At 37.9% G+C, this 14,935-nt stretch overlaps 1 long non-coding RNA gene and 1 pseudogene across 1 annotated transcript in view; one reads left to right on the top strand and one right to left on the bottom strand.

Moving 5' to 3' along the window:
- LOC122674785 overlaps positions 1-14,935 on the bottom strand; it is a 69,851-nt gene that overhangs the window by 35,387 nt on the left and 19,529 nt on the right. The window contains exons 3-4 of the long non-coding RNA XR_006335034.1: positions 13,590-13,688; positions 9,226-9,362 (exon numbers count right to left, since the gene is read on the bottom strand). This is a non-coding gene — a long non-coding RNA (uncharacterized LOC122674785). The remainder of the gene's footprint in view (positions 1-9,225; positions 9,363-13,589; positions 13,689-14,935) is intronic.
- On the top strand, positions 8,067-8,385 carry LOC122674784 (annotated as a pseudogene).

The raw sequence follows: 14,935 nt of genomic DNA, 5'->3' as shown, positions 1-14,935 counted from the left end.
AGGGATTGATACTTGAGGAATGAACAAATTAATCAGTTAAACTGAGTTCAAACTTGGTTGATGCACATTTTTCTCAAAATAAATTTGGAAGGCAAAACACAAAGTGTAAGAAAGGAATCATCTACTTCAAAGGGAATAGATGACTGACTCTTAAAGTCACTGTGTAAAAACTAAAGAAATTTGTAATGATTGAAACGATTAAGTATGCTCTCTTGTCAGGACGATTCACGTACTCTTCTCACTTTCTCTCCCACCTTCTGCCCCAGAACAAGAACATGTATGTCCATTCCTACTCCAGTGACCTGGTCTAAGGTCTTGGTGGGAAGTGGCTCTCGGCAGTGCCTCCCCTGACACACCTGTGGCATAGTCCTAGGTTGAGAAATAAAGGATAGCCCAGTGGTAGCCTGGATGGTTAGAGAGGAGAAGGGGGAGAGCCACCCACAAACAACAATTACATCTGATATCACCTCTTCTTGGTTGAACCTGAATTTTATCCAGACAATAAAGCCTGCTTTTTCAGAGTGTGTTCCAAACCCCAGTTGGCTTACAGCATATTTTCAAATTAATTAAAAAAAAAATTCAAGAAGTCCACAGAAATCTTTCCAGTCCTTCTTGTCAGGTGGTATAAATGTTCCCCCTTCCTGCAACATAAATGTCCTATTGAATGAACCATGTTTGTATGAAAATAACCTGATGTGGATACAGAAGAAACAGGACTGAAGTAGTTGAGCAACAGGTTTGCTTGGTTTTAAAGGTTACATTGCACAACCTGGGAAAGGTATCCCATGATATAAAAGACTGTTTTAACTCACCCTGGAAATCCAGTCAGACCAACCAGGGGCTTACAAAAGCCCTCAGCCCCCACAACACTGACCTCATGACACAGGGCCTCTTGGATCCTGTGGCCACTCTCAACTAGAGAATATATGAAATAAATTGGCACTTGCTTTTTGCTAGTTTTATAAAGGAAATCTATTTTTTAAAGAAAGATAGAATCTAAAGTTATAAACTAAAATGAATGCATGCACACAAAGTTGAGAATACAGAAATGATGCTAATCCAAATAACAGTACCATTTTTGTGTTGTTTGAAAACTGCATTTTTTGACTGCCACATACAAAGAATTTCTCATTCCTAATAGAGGAGGAAACAATGAAAAATTCAAGACTCTCTTTTACCTTTTGAAATACCAAATACTAAAAAGTAAGATTTAATTTGTTTCCAGATTGCAGAGAAAGCTATATGAGAGATATCTTCTTAGATTCTCAAAGAAAACAAATCTAAAATATTCAAAATGATTCTTTAAAACATATATTAATGGTTTTCCCTGAAAATCAGTGGCTAGGTTGAGATTTATTTTTCCCAAAAGAAGCTTATTCTTTTGCTAGGTCCAACTTTTACATATTCATATGTAAAAAGGTAAAAACATAAAAAAAGTTAAAACTTCAAAACTGCTCATTGTAACTGCTGCTTCCTACTTAATCATCGATTTGATTCACATTAATAATGCAAACTTCTACTTGCAGATCTATCTATGGCATTATGCTAGCCTGGAGGAACCACACATTATAAAAGATGAGAGAGAATTCATCACTCTCATTACTTCTTTTAAGCACATTCATGAAAATAATGCATCAATTATGACAAGTTGATAGGTTGCTAAGGGCAGACTTATACCTGTGATTTGGACCTGTAAGCCTTTTCTAAATAAATTCTATTTAAAAAGTTAACTAGTTGCATCAGGAAATCAATTACTTTCTATAAAACAAGATATACAATTTTTGAACTTTTTCGTATTAAGTAATTTACAAAACTTACAAAAGAACTGTAAAAATAGGACATACAATTCCTGATATTCTTCATCCAGTTTCACCAGCTTTACCAGTCTGTCACACTTGCTTTAGCATTTGCTTTCTCTCTTTCTCCGCCTATCTATCTATGTATGTATTTATAGTTATTATTTTAATAATCAGGGATTTCAAGATTAATACAATATTATATTATTATCTAATAGACTGCCCATAGTCAAACTTCATCAATAATGATCTTTATGGCAACCTTCCTCCTAATTCAGAATCCAATCAAGGATTACTCACTGCACTTAGTTGTTATAGCTTTCAATCTCCATTAATCTGGAAAGTTGCCCAGCCTTCCTCTTAAATGTTTTTTAAAAATATAGTCTATTTGTTTTTACAGAATATCCTCCAATTTGGATTTCTTTGAAGTTTCCTCATTATGAGATCAAAACATGTATCACTGGCAAGAATGCATAATAAGTGATGCTGTGTCTTTGGTGCATTGTATTAGGGACACACAATGAGAAGTTTTTCTCATTAGTGATTTTAACTTGATTACTTGGTTAAGGTGATACCCATTAGCAGAACAATATGAATTCTGGTTGCAAATAGGAAATAATTATATTAAATTGTAGAGTTATTTTGTAAGGATTGGTTTTGAATATTAAAATTTCACATTTAATGACACAATACCAAGCACACAAAAATAAGAAAATATACAAGACTTGTTAAATGAAATGCAAGGAATCCAAACAAGAAATATTACTTATATCAATGACTAATGGGACTACATGACTTAATAAAAATAGCTTTGATATATTTTTTTTAAATAGCATTGATATATTTTATGTACACTACCTGAAAAATAATTTAGCATGTATAATTTCTAAACTTTATTATAGACCTGAACATTTTTAATTTTGGCTCCATTCTGCCTATGAGGCAAGAGAATTCAGTGGTTCTTTTGGAATTAACAAGTACTAAATGGAAAAAACAAGATTTGAATTCAAATCTACCTGGATCTCAAAGCCCTGCCTACTCTTGCATTTCATACAGCGGTTCTACAAAATGAAAAATATAAGTTTCTATATGTTAGCCAAAATCAAATATAAATGTTATTGATTTTTCTTCATATAAAAAGGTAGATTAACTTTTGAAGAGAACGTTAAATGCCAATGGTAAATTTTAAAAATTATCTTAGAAGTGTATCTTAAAACAAGCATTGAGAATAATGGAAATCTGGTGTGCCAATTTTAAGTAAGTCTTGCTGTATACATTGAACTTTTATCTACTTACTGAACTTTTATTTGCCATATGTCTCTCTCTTGATCACATACTTTCCCCTGTTCTCACGTCTTCCCATTTAGTCATATTATTCATCTGTATCATTCATTCTGTATATTTGACTCTCTAGATTTCTCTGACATTATGGCCTCTTTCCCTTTTCAAAAAAACATTTTATCTTCATCTTTTCAGTGTTTCCTTATTTCCATTGTATTATCAGAGCTAACAGGGACTTGGGCACTGAAGATCATCTCAAGGTATCCGACCTAAACCCTATGCCATAAGCATTTTCATTAGCAACTTTAATGATGATGGCTAAGAGTAATTTCAAACTTGAAAGAGATGGCTGCCACCAAGGAAATTTGCATTAAAACTAAAATTTCTAACAAGACAGAAAAATGGATGAATAAGAACAGGAGATGCTTAGTGGGATACCACTAACATGATCTCACAAGAGACTGAGCCAGACTTGCCTGTCTGTTTGAGGGTCTCCTGAGGAGGCGTGGGTCAGCAGTGGTCTGCCCTGTAGACAGGGGTACAGGCAGTCGCAGTCCCAGGAGGTGCGTATTGGCGTAAGTCTTCTTGGAGGTCACCATTACCGTACCACAGGGCCTGCAGACTCTAGGACTGGGTCGTCTCAGGCCAAACAACTAACAGAGAGCACAGCTCCACCCATCAGCAGAAAACTGGATTAAAGATTTACTGAGCATGGCTCTGACCACCAGAGCAAGACCCAGTTTTCCCCACAACCAGTCCTTCCCATTAGGAAGTGTCCACAGGCCTCTTATCCTCATCCATCAGAGGGCAGACAGAAGAAGCAAGAAATGCAATCTCACGGCATCCAGAATGAAAACGACACTTGCAGGAAGCTAACCAAAATGATCACATGGATAATAGCCTTGTGTGACTCAATGAAGCTATGAGCTATGTTGTGCAGGGCCACCCAAGATGGACAAGTCATGGTGGAGAATTCTGACAAAACGTAGTCTACTGGAGAAGGGAATGGCAAACCACTCCCGTATTCTTGCTTTGAGAACCCCATGAACAGTATAAAAAAGCATAAAAGACATGACACGGAAAGAAGTGCCTCCTAGGTCAGTAGGTGTCCAATATGCTGCTGGGGAAGAATGGAGAAATAGCTCCAGAAAGAATGAAGAGGCTAGGCCAAAGCAGAAATGACGCTCAGCTGTGGATGTGTGTGGTGATGAAAGTAAAGTCTGATGCTATAAAGAACAACACTGCATAGGAACATAGAGTGTTAGGTCCAAGAATCTAAGAGAAATTGGATGTGGTCAAGCAGGAGATGGCAAGAGTGAATATCAACATTTTAGGAATCAGTGAACTAAAATGGACAGGAATGGGCGAATTAAATTCAGATGACCATTATATCTACTACTGTGGGCAAGAATACCTTAGAAGAAATGGAGTAGCCCTCATAGTCAACAAAAGAGTCCAAAATGCAGTAGTTGGGTATAATCTCAAAAAATGACAAAATGATCTCAGTTTGTTTCCAAGACAAACCATTCAACATCACAGTAATCAAAATCTATGCCCCAACCATTAATGCCAAAGAAGCTGAAGTTGAATGATTCTATGAAGACCTATAAGACCTTCTAGAACTAACACCAAAAGAAAGATATTCTTTTCATCATAGGGGATTGGAATGCAAAAGTAGGAAGTCAAGAGATACCTGGAGTAACAGGCAAGTTTGGCCTTGGAGTATGAAATGAAACACAGCAAAAGCTAACAGAGTTTTGCCAAGAGAACTCACTGGTCATAGTAAATACCCTCTTCCTACAACACAAGAGATGACAATTCTACACATGGACATCACCAGCTGGTCAATACCAAAATCAGACTGATTATGTTCTTTGCAGCCAAAGATGGAGAAGCTCAACACAGTCAGCAAAAACAAGACCTGGAATCGACGGTGGCTCAGATCATGAACTCTCCTTATTGCAAAATTCTGGCTTAAACTGAAGAAAGTAGGGAAGACCACTAGACCATTCAGGTATGACCTAAATCAAATCCCTTAATGATTATACAGTAGAGGTGACAAATAGATTCAAGCGATTGGATCTAGTAGGCAGAGTACCTGAAGAACTATGGATGGAGATTCACAACACTGTATACGGCACGATGACCAAAACCATCCCAAAGAAAAAGAAATGCAAGAAGGCAAAGTGCCTGTCTGAGGAAGTCTTACAAATAGCTGAGAAAAGAAGAGAAAAGCAAAGGAGAAAGGGAAAGACACACCCAAATGAATGCAGAGATCCAGAGAACAGCAAGGAGAGATAAGAAAGCTTTCTTAGTGAACAATGCAAAGAAAAAAAAAAATATATATATAGAGGAAAATAATAGGATGGGAAAGACTAGAGATCTCCTCAAGAAAACTGGAGACACCAAAGGAACATTTCATGCAAAGATGAGCACAATAAAGCACAGAAACAGCCAGGACCTAAAAGAAGCAGAGAGATTAAGAAGAGGTGGCAAGAATACACAAAAGAACTATACCAAAAATGCCTTAATGACCTGGATAACCATAATGGTGTGGTCACTCACCTAGAGCCAGACATTCTGGAGTGTGTAGTCAAGTGGGCCTCAGGAAGCACTACTAAAGGACAAAGCTAGTGGAGGTGATAGAATTCCAGCTGAGCTGTTTCAAATCCTAAAAGATGGTGCTGTTAAAGCGCTGCATGCAATATGCCAGCAAATCTGGAAAATTCAGCAGTCGCCAAAGGACTAGAAAATGTCAGTCGTCATTCCAACTCGAAAGAAAGGCAATGCCAAAAAATGTTCAAATTACCACACAAGTGAGCTCATTTCACAAGCTAGCAAGGTGATGCTCAAAATCTTTCAAGCTAGCATTCAGTAGTATGTGAACCAGGAACATCCAGATGTACAAGCTGAGTTTAAAAAAGGCAGGGGTACCAGAGGACAGATTGCTAACATCTGTTGGATCATAGAAAAAGGAAGAGAATTCCAGAAAAACATCTCCTTCTGGTTCACTGACAACACTAAAGCCTTTGACTGTGTGTATCACAAGACTTCAGAAAATTCTTCAAAGAGATGAGAATACCAGATCACCTTACCTGTCTCCTGAGAAAGGGATATGCAGATCAATAAGCAGCAGTTAGAACCAGACACGGAACAATGGACTGATTCAAAATTGGAAAAAAGTATGTCAGGGCTGTATATTGTCACCCTGCTTATTTTACTTATTTGAAGAGTACATCTTGTGAAATGCCAGGCTGGATGACTCACAAGATGGAATCAAGATTGCCGGGAGAAATGTCAATAAGCTCAGATATGCAGATGATACCACTCTAATGGCAGAACACAAACAGGAACTAAAGAGCCTCCTGATGAGGGTGAAAGAGGAGAGTGAAAAAGCTGGCTTAAAACTCAACATTTAAAAAACTAACAGCATGGCATCCGTTCCCATCACTTACTGGCAAGTAGATGGGGAAAAAGTAGAAACAGTGATAGATTTTATTTTCTTGGGCTCCAGAATCACTGCAGATTGTGACTGCAGCCACAAAATTAAAAGACACTTGCTCCTTGGAAGGAAAGCTATGACAAATCTAGACAGCATATTAAAAAGCAGAGACATTACTTTGCTGACAAAGGTCCATATAGTCAAAGCTATGATTTTTCCAGGAGTCATGTACAGATGTGAGAGTTGGCCCATAAAGAAGGCTGAGTGCTGAAGAATTGATGCTTTTGAATTGTGGTCCTGGAGGCCTCTTGAGAGGCCCTTGGACTGCAAGGAGATTAAACCAGTCAATATTAAGGAAATCAACCCTGAATATTCATTGGAAGGACTGATGCTGAAGCTGAAGCTCCAATACTTTGGCCACCTGATACAAGCAGCCCCAACTCACTGGAAAAGACCCTGATGCTGGGAAAGATCGAGGGCAGGAGAAGAACAGAGTGGCAGAGGGTGAGATGGTTGGATGGCATTACTGAATCAATGGACATGAGTTTAAGCAAAGTCTGGCAAATAGTGAAGGACAGGGAAGCCTGGTGTGCTGCAGTCCATGCAGTCACAAAGAATCGGGCACAACTTAGTGACTGAACAACACAGTAGTGTAATTACTTTAGGAAAGAAAAACAATCTGTTCAAGTATAAACTGACATAGGATGGGGTTTATACAAGTATACCAGGAGAGAATAGAAAAGAATAGAGGATACTGGTGATTTTCATTGTAAATATGAGTCAAGAAAGTAACACATTTGAAACTGTGTCTAACATTGTTATGTATGAGCAATACTATAAAATATATTAACCACTGAGCTACCTTCCCTTTGTTCCCAGGATGGGTTAATTCTAAGTTACAGTAATGTTTCTATTTTGGCTGTTTACATTTTTAAAAGTGTGCATCTTATAGGAATATGGGGAAAATAAATGCTTATAGATATATTACAAATTACTTAGATTCCAGGGAAAAGCAACTTAAAGCTTTAAAGGACATTATAATGAGACCTATAAGGACAAATTTAAGAAAATGAGCTTATTAACCTACTGTCTATTTCAGAACTGTTAATATGGACTGTATTAAAGCAGAAAACTTTTCAGATAAAGGGATAGAAATATTATTTATAGAACCAAAGAACTGTTTGGACTAATAATAATACAGATCTAATAATAATCGGTATTACTTTGGGGGATGAGTACAACTTGCTAAACACTTCATTTTTTTTAAATTTATCTTTATTAGTTGGAGGCTAATTACTTTACAATATTGTAGTGGTTTTTGCCATACATTGACATGAATCAGCCATTGATTTACATGTGTTCCCCATCCTGAACTCCCCTCCCACCTCCCTCCCCAAACACTTCATTATTATTTCTAAACTGCACAAGCCTGAAAGGAAATAACATTAGCTTCAAGTTCTAATAATTAATAGCAATGAGCAGCTCTCTTTCAGCCATCTTGGACCCTGTGGAGGCCTGCTGGGAACGGGACTTCTAAAACGACAAATATGTCTGGAAGGCTGTGGTCCAAGGCCATTTTTGCTGGCTATAAACGGGGTCTACAGAACCAAAGGGAACACACTGATTTCCTGAAAATTGAAGGTGTATATGCTCGAGATAAAACTGAATTCTAGTGCTTATGTGTACAAAGCAAAGAACAACACAGTAACTCCTGGTGGAAAACCTAACAAAACCAGAGTAATCTGGGGAAAGATAACTCAAGCTCATGGAAACAGTGGCATGGTCCGCGCCAAATTCCAAAGTAATCCTCCTGCTGAGGCCACTGGACACAGAATCTGTGTGATGCTGTACCGTTCGAGGATTTAAACTTCTTGAAAATAAATAAAAGTGTGGATTTGTCCTGTTGTGCTTTTGTTAAAAAAAAAAAAAGCAATAAGCATTTTATTCTTTAATCAATAGGTGCTTACTTTAAAAAGCAAATGGCTGCTGAAGAAAATAGTCTTTTCCTTCAATCTTACCAAATGAAAAACATTTCATCAGATAATTATTTTGTTGCACTCAATATTTAACAAGTAGCTGTTTTGATGGGGGAAAGGAAGGAGAAGATACAATAATTTCGGGGTACTGAGATTTACCACAGTGACTAGTTTGAGCTGAGCATTAGAGTAGGATTATTGTGACTTAAAGGATATGATGGGCACATTACAATTTGTTTTGCAACTCACATGGCAACAACCACTGCACTGGGCATCATCTGCCTGCATTTGGGAAGGTTCCCTGGGAAGGGAATTTCTGCCCAGCTTGTCCCAGTCAGCATAGCAGGCAGAGCCAGAGAAAATGTAGGAGTCATGCATAGTAGATGTAAAGATGAATGCCCTAATTACAAGGATGAATAAACACTGGAACCAGCTACTCAGAGAGAGAGAGCTTGCAGTCTCCAAGTTCTCTTAACGGGTAAAACCTCTGTGGACCACACACCCCAGCTGGACATCACTAGCCACACTGAGGGAGGACTAGTATTGCTCCAAATAAGAGGCAAAGGAGTAGTTGTTTTTTAAAAAAATTAAATGTTGGAGTAGGAAATGGCAACCCACTCCAGTATTGCTGCCTGGAAAAGTCTATGGACAGAGGAGCCTGGCAGGCTACAGCCCATCGGGTTTCAAAGAGTCGACACAATTGAGCAGCTAAGAACAAACAAGGGCCCACCTTAATCCAGAGCTATCTCATCTCAAAATGCACAATCACATGTACGAAGATTGTTTTTGCAAATAAGGTCCTCTTTGTAGGTTCTGGGGGTTGCAATTTGGGCATACCCTTGGGGCCACTATTAAACCTGCTGCAGTCTGGTAAGAAAAAAAAAAAATTAAATGTGATGAGTAAAGTAGTTATTTCTATCCAAAGCAAAAATAGACAGTTATCACATTACAAAAACATTTTATCCGGAGAAACTCAGAGTTCAGGTTTTCAGAACCACTAATTTTTTTTTTTTCTTTTTTTTTTTAAAATTTATTTATTTGGCTGTGTAGGGTCTTGCTTGCAGCACATGGGCTCTTTTGTTGCTCCTCATAGTACATGGACTTCCTTGCCCTGGGGCATGTAGGATCTTACTTCCCCAACCAGGGATTGAACCCACATCCTCTGCACTGCAAGGCAGATTCTTAACCACTGGGCCACCAGGGAAGTCCCAGAACCACTAATTTTTTTAAAGTAGGCCACCTCTCCTAAGTTTCAGAACTACTTCCAATTAGAAATTGGTGACTATGCTGTGCATGTCCTGAGTCGTGTCCAGTTCTTTGTGACCCCATGGACTGTTACCCACCAGGCTCCTCTGTCCATAGGATTTCCCAGGCAAGAATACTGGAATGGGTTGCTATTTCCTCCTCCAGGGGATCTTCCTGACCCAGGAATCAAACCTGTGTCTCCTGCATCTTCTGCATTGACAGGCAGATTCTTTTACCTCTGAGCCACCAGGGAAGCCAGGAATTGGTAAAGGGCAGGCTAATTGATTTGGGTGAACTTCAGACATGAAAATATGCTCTTATGATTTCTCTAAACTCCTATGTTGTCCTAAACCAGCTTATAAGCATTTGATAGGAAAATAGTGGGAGAAGTGGGGGAAGGTCTGGGTGGGGACCTCAGGAAAGTTCAGGCATCTAGATTTTATTTATTCAGTTTACTCTGCTTGTCTTACTGCCAACAACGTATTTCTCTTCACAAAAAAGTTAATAATTATTACCACATTGTCCTCTTATTTACTTATTAAAATATGAGTCGCTTCCCTGGTGGATCAGTGGTAAAGAATACTCTTGCCAATGTAGGAGACGCAGGTTCAAACCCCAGTTTAGGAAGATCCCCTGGAGAGGGAAACGGCAACCCACTCCAGTAGTCTGGCCTGGAAAATCCCATGGACAGAGAAGCCAGCTGGGCTACAGTCCAGGAGCTTGAAAAAGAGCTGGACACAACTTAATAACTAAAACAAAAACAATAAATTATATACTAGGCAAAGAATTAAATTGATCCAATAATTTCACACTTCCCTGATAGCTCAGTTGGTAAACAATCCACCTGCAATGCAGGAGACCCTGGTTCGATTCCTGGTCAGGAAGACCTGCTGGAGAAGGGATAGACTATCCACTCCAGTATTCTGGCCTGGGGAATTCCATGGACTGTGGTTCACAAAGAGTCGGACACGACTGAGCGATTTTCACTGTCACTTTCAATAATTTCACATCTTATTTCCATCTGAAAGACCATAAATGTTATTGTATCTCTCTTTCCTTGTGTGTAAAATGGGTGTGCTAAAGGACAATGAAATAACTAGATGATCTATGAAGTCTCTTTCCATTTTAAAAATACCTGTTTCTATGGTCTCTCTAGGCTGATACTGCTGCTTGTGTACCATGGAGTCAGACCCCAGCTCTGCCCTCTCCTCAGTGCGGGACTCTGGGCAGGTTACCTAACCCCCTGGGGAACCAGCTTCCTTGTGTTACAGCCATCATTACAACCTGGTACACTTTCTTTGTCAAATTACTTAACCTGTGTACAAGATGCTATGGACAGGAGTTGAAGACATATAATATCTGTAAAAGAAACACAACATAAAACCTCACAATGTCTCTCATAGGAGAGCCTTAATAAAGTTAATCCCATCCATTCTACAACCTTTGGAGAGTTTCCTTACCCATTTCAAACTAATGTCACACACAATTTCCCTTGAGAAAAAAGGGCAGAGGGTGAGAAAACTATTAGGTTTTATGCTTTGGTGTTTGATATAGGGTTTGTATCACCACATTTTCTCTTTCATCTTTTATCACTCATTATGATCAAAATCACCTGGCACGTGCATTAGCTATTTGTGTTCTCAAAGTCAAGGCTCAAAATAAATGCATATGAACATGACCTGAAACACTTATTTAACAGAAATACAAATGACTAGGGCAAAGAGACAGATAAAATTTATGAGAATCTCAAATGTCTCTGGATTTTTAAAAATACTTTGCTCATTATTTGAACTATTTGTCTTATTAACAATTTAAAATATTTTGTCCAAATTAGACCCATGAACTATTTTATTGATTTTTTTCTTTTTAATTATATATCCTCACCTCAGCATAGGTGAAAATCCTTAGAACAAGTGGATATATAAATCATATATAAATACTTAAGGATCATCTAAAGATATGATCTTTATGAACATTTTTAGGTCACATGCAGAACAAATATATACATTGTGACATCAATAAATACTTTTAGAATTAACGAAAACAAAAAGATCTCAGGAGGTCTGTTTTACAATATGTTGTCCTCAATATTTCTTTTATTTTTTGCTAAGTGGACACTTTAAAGGGAAAAGCAATTATTCAATCTATTCTCATTCGTGTTACCATCACCCCCAAATTACAAAATTAATGTACATTTCTTCAGCTTTCATAGAAATCTATTGAACATTGTATCTCTGGACTTCTGCCAAAAGCCTATGTTGAAATGACCATGAAAAGAATATTGTGGCATCTTTCATTAAATTGCAATTTGGTGACATTTTTGTTTGTACAGTGTCCTTCATAATAAGATCTGTGAGGTAAATTTTCCTTTGAGTTCAATGTTAAGCAGTATTTGTTTCTTCTGAGCAACTGATTTATTTCAATTTAGTGGTCAGTAAGACTATGTAACTTACATTTCTCCTTTTACCAAGAAATCTTGAGTTAAGTTTTCTACTCGGTTTTAACATCTAGTCATTTTTTAGGTTTCAGGTAAATTATTCACCATCTCTACCCATTGTTTCCACTCCCACAAACTCATTCATAAACTAGCTTTTGTTCTTTCTCATTTTTAAGTGCCTCTGTACTTTATTATATGCTAACTCAAATTCAAATATTTTTAAAGAGTACAGATAAACAACTTTATATTGTCAAACTTAATATAACTTTTTTTCTTAATTTAAACCATTAGTGTAATTAAAGCTAATGCATTTGAATATATAATACAAAAGCTTAAATTTATCTCTTTCTAAACAATACTTGATCACAAGAGGCAAATGCTATGAATATGTGTTTATTTAGACATAATCTATTAACATACTGTAGTGGCAAGTATATGTGGTTGTTACCTCTAACTATGTCAAACTGCTCCAAATAGAAATATGTACACTATTAGTATGGGCTTTCCAAGTGACTCAGTGGTAGAGAATCCACCAACAATGCAGGGGATGCAGGTTCAATCCCTGGTTTGGGAAGATGCCCCAGAGGAAATGGCAACCTATTCCAGTATTCTTGCCTGAGAAATTCAGTGGACAAAAAGCCTGGTGGGCTATGGGGTCATGGGGTAGCAAAAGAATTGGACGTGATTTAGCAACTAAACAACAATGCTATCGGTACAATGCTATGCACTCCTAATACTCTGAAAAATTCCTTTAATTTTATAAACCATAGGGCTTTATATTTAAATTTAAAGAATCTCAATTGTTTTCTGGATTTATAGTCAGAAAAGAAACAAGTCTGACATATTTCTGGGTGTGGTTTCTAAAGTTTTTATCCCCTTTGATTAGCTGAATATTTGAAGTCATCTTGAAATATGAATCTTGGCAGTCCAGGGGTTATGGAAATCTTGTACTTGTCCTTGAGAAGACCCCAGTGAAGATCACTGTGGTAGAGTATTTATTCTCTGTGAATTAGCCTTATTCGTGCAACAGAAGGGCTTAGCTGTGGAAGCCACTATAAAACAACTGGGACACCCACACATCCAAATACAGCCATTTCAATCTGACTCTTTGGTTCTAATAAAATTAGGGGTAAAACCTTCTTCTAGTCACCATCATCTATGAACTCTGAATTGGCTATGTATGAGGAGAACATCAAGCACTAATGCCAGTGGTGGAAAGAACAAATACAAGAATAGAAATGAGAAGGAAGTACCCTCCAGGTGCTGCTACCAGATCATTTCCAGCCTCTGTGCAGTAAGTCAGGCCTCTCCTGGGTTGGTTCCAAGTATACCACGGAAAAAAGCCAGCTCTAAAATTAATATTCTGCTGATAATTTGATCATTGCATAAAAATCGAGAAGGGATGAAATTACCTTCTCTTCCTTTTTGGACTTTTATTCAGGAATACATGTCATTTAAGCAACTCCATTCTTGCAAAAGGAAGTCAATCACACCTCCGAACTGTAAAACAACTAGAACAAATACATATGTTGAGAGAAGCATGTTCACGGGAGATTATCTGAAGGATATGAAATTAATCCACTCCTCTAGATAAGCAGTCACAAACTAAGATTGATTTAACCCACAGGAATACTTTGTTTGGCCCACAGTGTGTTTCTTTTAAATTTTAGCCAACACTGAAAAATAGTGAGATTTCAAATATTGAAGGTGGCAACAGTGTCCTTAGTGTCCCCACATGGCAACACCTGTTGGGATTGGGAAATGGCAGCTGCTCCCCATAGCTGGGGCAGAGGCTCTCCAGGTGATCATAGTCCAGAAAAGTCTGTGTTTGCCATGATATACAGAGAGTCTAAAATCAGAGAGGCCAGCAGAGAACTGAATGCCAGGAATGCATTACTACTGCCATTGCAGCGTCAGTATTGCTTTTACTAACTCCACTTTGGTGGCTGTCATCAGCGCCCAGCATGTGATCTGACTGTGGACTCACTTTGCTGGAATCTGGCCCTTTTCTTTTTTTTTAATAGTACCTGGAATTTGGCTCTTTCTTTCACAACATTAATAAAAATAAATCCTTTACTCTCCCACACAGATATCAAATTATTTATAAGCACTTTTCCTATCCCATCAGAAGAGTAAGATCTCAATTATAGTACTTCCTACCTTTTCATCATCTCATCACACCCCAGCACAGATAACACACTTGTCTACTACTGTAGACCTTGGTGATCATCCCCAAGAGGATTATGTATCCCCACCCACAGATGTCAGGTTTAGCCAATGGAATGTGAACAGATATGATATACACAATATCTGAGCAGAAGTTTTAAAAGACAGTGAGTTTCCACCAGCCATCTTTACCTGCCATCCCCAAAAAGCAATGCTCCTTCAGCCTAGGTCCTGAAATGAGGACACACATTACACCTACTTGAAGGCTGATGGAGCTGCAAGTAACTCAAATCCTACATGTAATATGAGCAAGTGACTAAGATTACCACCTTGGGAAATGAGTTCATCTTCACATGGCATTCAAACTCTGAATAATGTCACTCAATTCTCATTTCTAAGTATTCACAGAAGAAAATTAGCTGCTAATGAGGAACTATGAAAGAAAGAAGAATCTCTATTTTCTAAGGTCTTACAATCTGTAATATTGAAAAAAAAAACAACCAGCAACATTTGGAGATATTTGACTTTTGCCTTCAGAGAGACTACCACAAGTCAGTTCTTCTGGTTCCATCAGTGACAGAAAGATGTTGCT

Source organism: Cervus elaphus, chromosome 18 (genome assembly GCF_910594005.1).
Source record: "Cervus elaphus chromosome 18, mCerEla1.1, whole genome shotgun sequence".
Lineage (NCBI taxonomy): Eukaryota > Metazoa > Chordata > Mammalia > Artiodactyla > Cervidae > Cervus > Cervus elaphus.
Note: the sequence above shows the minus strand (reverse complement) of the source record. Positions and strands in the feature narration are given on the sequence as shown.